Raw genomic sequence first — 6,809 nt, 5'->3', positions numbered from 1 at the left:
CTTTTTTTTTTTTTTTTCTCTATCTTAGTATCAAGAAAATAGTAGAGGAGAAAAAAAAAAAACCTTCAAAGCTATTAAACTGTAAGCCACATTTCAAAGGTATAAAACTGCTACATCTGCCATTGAGTTAATTAAAGAAGCTTATTCATGCCAGTTGAGGGTATTTCATGTACACACCTTACAATACCACTCAATCTCACAAAACATTGAACATTTCTGGAGGTGCTCAGGTCCAGATGGAAAAAAATAAAAAAAGAAAATAAAAAAAGAAAATATTTTGAGCCTGTGCTGGGTGTTGCAGAACATCTTTTAGATTCTACTTCTGTAGAGAATTAGGAAGCTACTGTCTACAGTGTGCTGTAAACCAGAACCTAAGGAAAGGCGAGGAGAGCTGCAGTCCTCTCACTCTTGGTTTGCAATGAAGTTTAACTGCCTTGTTTAGCATTACCAAAAGGCATCTTCCTCTGCTCAGTATGCACAGCTAGCTCTGCAGGTAAATTTTTCTTTCTCTCTTCTCACCACCCCCACTCCTCTCCCCACCAGAAAAAGGACTCACTCTACTCTTCTAACCTTCAGTGAGAGATCTCAGTTTCATTCCCCCAGATTCCCGATGTAGACAAAACACTTGTTAGCTTGGTGCTTCATTCACCATGGTCTAAGTTATTCACAGATAAGAAGAGGTAGAGGAAACCACACTTTGCCCTCATTTTTTGGAACGTTGCAAAAAGGATCAAAGGATTTAGTGCTATACTGGGTGTGAGAACATCTATCTTACATGATGGGAGCATTCATCAGAGATGGCAAGGTTGTGTATACCCTCTTACTGACATTTTAGATAAAACAGACATTGGATACACAATCCTGAGAGTAGGGTTTAGTTTAGGTCAGAAGATTTCCAACAAAGCTGGGGTGTGATATCCAAAATGGCAACTTGCCATCTCAAAGGTAATGCTCCAGGAAACTTTATCTGGATTTCCTGCCCAATGGCCTCTAGTGGCTTTTGCTAGGAGACAGGCAAATAGCTGGCAGGTGTGCTGTAGTGTTGAAAACACCACAAGGGTCAGCAGGAACTAACTGCCTGATGCTACAACTTCCCTAACAGAAGGAGCTCTCACCCACCTGTGGCTGTTTAGGGAAAGCAATTGCAAGTTGATAAGAGTGTGTGAGAGAAGCATCTTTTCCTTAGAGTAGTAGCAGCAGGGCTTAGAAAAGCTCCTGGGCTGTGATTTTTCAGCTCCTGGGTGGAAAACAGAAGTTCTCTCTCCTTTTCCAAAATTATACTTTAGCTGCAGAAATTAGAGTTGAGAACTGCACCCTCCCTGGGTGATATTGTCTTTCTAATATCCATCGGAGTATAAACTCTGTAGCACAACAAACCTTTAATTAGTCCATGCAACTGAGAAGACATTCAACCTCAATTTTTTTCTTACCACACCTCCACCAAAGTATTTCCAAGCCTCATGATGTGGATATTTTCTGGTGAGGTCCAGGATGGAGTTTTGAATCTGTCTCTTTGGAGGAAGGAAGTGAGTCTATGTACTCAATTTCCTAGGTGAGTGCTCTGATCTTTATCACAGAGTTGCCTCTTCTAAAAGAAATAGAAATCTTTTTTTTGCCTATATTGCAGGTAAACACTGAGACTAACAGTCAGACTGAGGCAATAAAGGTGAAGTAATACTTAGACTACAGATTGCCAAAATGTTTGTGTAGGAGCTGAATCCCAGCCTGTTAAACCCTGACAAGATGGATGTGCTTCAGTCCAAGTACCAAAACAAAATGAGATTTCTTGGGTTGTGTGGTACTGAAAACTTACATGTCTCTGTGCTGAGATGGCAACTGAGCAATGCGGACCTTGGGTTCCATGAATTTTCACTCTACAAATTCCTTAGCCTCACTGAAGAGCAGGCATGTTATTCATGTAGGTAAATCAGCACCTAATAAAGTTTTTCAAATAGTCGGTGCAGCTCAGTGATTATGATACAGAGAAATGATCACCTGCTTTGCAACTTATTTACTTATAGCAACCTATAGCAACTTAAAATGATTTCTGAATATTGCTTAATAATCCAGCTTGCCCTGAGTGTTCTGTGGAAACTTACCAAGGACTATTGTGTTCGGCAAAAACAAGAGACATGTCCTCGAAAAGCAGATGTGGTCTAACAGGATGAGTCTTTGTAAAGCTAGCCATATATGGACAGTAGAAACTAGTGTGCTAGTGGTTTTAGATAAGATAGAATGAGTAAAGCGGCTGAAAACCCTCTTGTTATTCAAGAAATTGGCCAAGAGAATCTGGGCATGCTCTGGGGAAAAGTACCAGGTGAGAGAGACTGTGAGCCTTCCTCCCAAAGAGCCCCGGGGACACCCACAAGGAGGCAACGCGCAGGGGCAAAGAGAACATCAACTGCTGACACCAGCCTCTAGAACCAACCCGCCTTACTCACGCATATGGATATTTGTATTGTGTCATCCAATTAATATGTATATCCACACTCTTATAAGTTTCTGGTAAAATGTGCTGTTGGTGTGCAAGCTTTGAGGAGAAATCCCCTTGCACTCTGGTGCCGGAATAAACGTACCTGCTTTAGAACTCTCTCCGAGTTGTAGAGTCTGTTTCTGTGCGTCAGTTACTGAATACCTATTTACTTTGTCTTAACATGAATCACGCTGGTATTGAACTTAAATTTCAGAGCTAATTACAACGTTAGGCTTATTACATGGTTAAGCATGTGGGAACCAAAGTTCTTTAATGCAAGTGTTCTTACATGACCAGAGAGTGATCATGCTCTTTACAACTATGGGCTAAAATTTCAGCTCTTTGAGAAATTTAGCAGAATTGAGCCTTGTTGAATAAAACGACCTGTGACTCAGTGTTCAAACTCATCTAGGTAAAATGCATTTTTTAAAAAAACCTCAAAACTCAAACTGAAGAAAGCTACCCTGTAGTGAGCGGGATAGTGACTATATCACCTGGAGGGCATATTTTCTGTTGTATTTAAGGCTTTTTTTCCTGAAATATTTATGTGTACTTGTGCATGCAGAATGAACAAGGAACTGTGTGTCTGTCTCAAAAGCACGTAGCATATTTCAGGATTATGAAGTGCAAATGGCTTGTTCAGTCTGGTTCTGGACGACACCTGGTTTGTGGGAAGTGTTAATTACACAAGTAAATTAGAGGTTCTGCTTTTTATTTTTGGAAAGCAGGTCCAATTAATATTTAATGGCTCAGCTGGAGACACAGCAGAGATGACCTTAAGAAAGGTTGTAAATATATTAATATCTTTCTGTGCCAGAAGCTTGGGAGAGCAAAATGTCACCTGGCATAGTATACACAACCAGCTCCTTCTCTGAGCTGGAGCTGCTTTTCCCTGTGGCTCATAAATGTGACACAGGCCAAATGATTGGTCCCACTTCTGCATATCCCTGGTGCTTCTCCCTTTAACAGCGGGTTTTCCTTGCCAGGACATGAGGGTGCGTGATGCAAACTAGGTGCTTCTGTTCTTTTCTGTAAGTGAGCAATGCATGAACCATGAGTTGCTCCCAGCCAGGCTCCTCATACATTCTCTATGCAAATGAAACATATTGCAAAGCACTTATGTTAGATGTCATAGGGTCCATATGGTTAAAGGTATTTTTGAGTGTTGAGAACTACAGATCATTCCAGTCCACTCACACCACTTTTTTTAACCAGATGCCTTCAGAAATGTTATAAACTTAACTGAAGCATCTTCATTTCTGAGTCCAATCCACTAACACAGTTGTGCAAGTTGCTGAGCAGCCCACTGTGGACAGGAAAGACTCTCCGAACAAAAACCAAAACCACTCCCTTTGGGACATAACCAAAGTTATTTGTTGTGCATGTTTCATCCACTTCACTGCATCCTGCATCCATTCACTGCATCCATTCACTGCTGTTTGCACATGCCATGCACAGGTTTGTATTCACAATTTTGGAGCAAACTATTCAGCATATGTTCAAGTTTCCAAGTTTCCTTTCCTAAACCAAATGTATTGAAATCGTGAAACACTTTCCAAGAAGACCCCTGTTCCTCATTCCTAACCCTAGAGTAGTTTACTTAACTCACTTTCTCAATTTGATTTTTTTTTTTCAGCTGAAGTCTTAGCACTCTAATTGTATTTCAGTGAAGCCTGACCTTAAGTGGCAGACTCATTACCACCTTATTTTCAATTTTATAATTCCTGTCTTTACCACTCTCTTCACTTGCTGCAGTTGTCAGCCCTGACACACATTTTCAGAAAGTTTTATTGAAACCCATTAAATTGCTCAGTGGCCTTGCATAGGACTGGAGGTTTGGTTTGTGCGTACATCCTCAAGAGAATATTTAATCATGCTTTAGAACTTCTGTTTCATATTTGTCCTTAGTCGTGGTAAACCAAAATGTCGACTGGTGATACTTGACCTTTGTTTTACAAATGACTTCCAATCACTTCTTATAGGTGCATAGCTCAGACTGGCTTTCAGTTTGAAATCTGGCTTTTCAGCTAATCAGACTCTTACTGTTGTCGTTGATGATGAAGCCTGCTTTAAACATTTCAAATATCTTTTGGACTCCCCACACAGTAGTCTGAATACTTCATTATCTTTTTTTTCTTACTACCTTGCTGGAAGCCAGTGAAATACTAGAACTGCTTTTCCCAGGAGACTTGAGGCACAGACAGATGAAAGGCCACACAGCCAAGAAAGGATCAAATTGCAATGAAACATGGTTTAGAAGATACCTGGGAATGGAAGATGCACACTTTCATCCTGAATCTGTTCATTGATCTTTTGCTTAAAGTTTCTCAGGCGTTTAAAAATGTACTTCTCATGATGGGCTGGGGATAACCCAGAGTTGAGTGAAGCTGCATTTCTGGGAGCAAGCTATCAAGGATACACGAACAAGGTGTTCCTCCTCCCACCCTGAGGAGTTTGCCACAACAGCACCATGTAAAAAACGAATGACAGGCACCCCTTACTCATAAAACACAGCTGCACATGTTGAAATTACATCTCCCTTCTGTGCTTTTCTAGATGGAGCTTCAGTAGTCTTCTCTGGGTGTGAGAATTCAGGCTGGGATCTCTCTTTTCCTTGGAGAATGTCACCTCGTCCAGGCTGGAGCTAGGTAGAAAGGGGTCCTGCTGTCCTGTACAAACAAGAACTTGCGATGCTGCGCATGAGAGAGCACGGTCTTGGTGCACATGATGATGACATTTAGTGGGTAGGGCACTTTCTACAAAGGGGGAGATGATACTGTTCCTCTTCTGAGAGCTGCTTATATCCAATCTGTGTATTCACAGAATCACAGAATCATCTAGGTTGGAAAGGACCCTGGAGATCATCTAGTCCAACCGTTCGCCTAGCACAGTTCCCACCTACAGCATATCCTTAATTATATTACACCCCACTCATTTTGTGTGCTGGGTTTGTGTGTGTGGTGGGGCTGTTTGGTAGCAGGGAGAGGGCTACAGCAATGGCCCCTTGTGAGAGGCTTCTTGGAGCTCCCCTGGCTCCAAGTTGGACCCACTTCTGGCCAGAGCCGAATCTAATTAGAGATGGTGGCTGCACCTCTGTGATAGTGTATTTAAGAAGGGGAATCTGGGAGGAGGATCTGGAGTTGTGAGTAGAACATCTGTGTGAACACTGAGGTCAATAGAAGAAAGAAAGAGGGAGGAGCGGGGGAAGAGTCTCCCCTGCAGCCTGGGGTGAAAAGACAGGGCCACATCTCTGCTGCCCATGGATGTCCACAGTGGAGCAGATGCCCCCCTGCAGCCCATGGAAGACCCACACTGGAGCAGGTGGCTGTGCCCAAAGAGGCCCAGGACGCTGTGGGAAGGCCTTGCTGTTGTAGTTTGATGCTGGGAGGACTGCAACATGTGGAAGAGATCCATGCTGGAGCAACATGGGAAGCGCTGCGGCCCATGAGAAGGGTTCATGTCAGAGAGAGTTCATGAAGGACTGTATCCCATAAGAGGGACACCACACTGGAGAAGGGGAAGAGTGCAAAAAGTCGCTCTGAGGAGGAAGGAGCAGTGAAACCGACCTCACCCCCCCATTCATTGTCCCCTGTGCTGCTGGGGGAAGGTGTAAGGAACTTTTTGGACTTTTAGTATGTCTCAACATCGCTGTCTCCATGACAACCACTTCCTGACTCAGCATAAAGGAGCACATCTTGAAGGAAACACACAGTCCCCGACGAAAACCACATCCGCCCTAGACGAGGACATCAGCAGTCCCCCATCGAGCTGCGCCTATGCGTGAGCCGGGTGGAGGGGAAACCACAGCGAGACAGATCGGCCCCTCACCAGCACGACCACCATGGACACCCGGGCATGCGCGCACGGAGGACCACGGGGTGACACCTACAACAACGAGCCCCGTGGAAATGGGCGGACAAACTGTGGGGACGGGGACTATAAAAAAGACAGACTGCGTACTCCTTGGTAGAGGGAAACGAACTAGAAGAGGGAAACCAACTTGGAGAGGGGAACCAACTTGGAGCCAGGAACGTGGAGCATCATCGGACAGACAGAACATCGCCAGATCCCCGGTCATGGTGGTGGTAATTAGTTGCGCCTCTACCGTGTTCTTGCTTAGGGATTCCGACCTTTTCCTTTCTTTTCCTCTCTGTCCTATCGCTCTAATTAGTTGTTACAGAAAATAAAGTTTATAAGGTTATGCAGCATCTGACCTCGTTTGGGTCTTAATCTCGCTCTCGGGATTGTTTAAGAACCCTCCCCGATATCGGATCGGGACAGAAGGAGGTAGAGATATTGGGAGCAAAGCTGAGCCAGGAAGAAGGAAGGGCGGGGG

This window comes from Athene cunicularia, assembly GCF_003259725.1.
Source record: "Athene cunicularia isolate RWA chromosome 4 unlocalized genomic scaffold, athCun1 chr4_part1, whole genome shotgun sequence".
Classification (NCBI taxonomy): domain Eukaryota; kingdom Metazoa; phylum Chordata; class Aves; order Strigiformes; family Strigidae; genus Athene; species Athene cunicularia.
The sequence above is the reverse complement of the archived record's forward strand: the minus strand, read 5'-3'. Positions refer to the sequence as shown.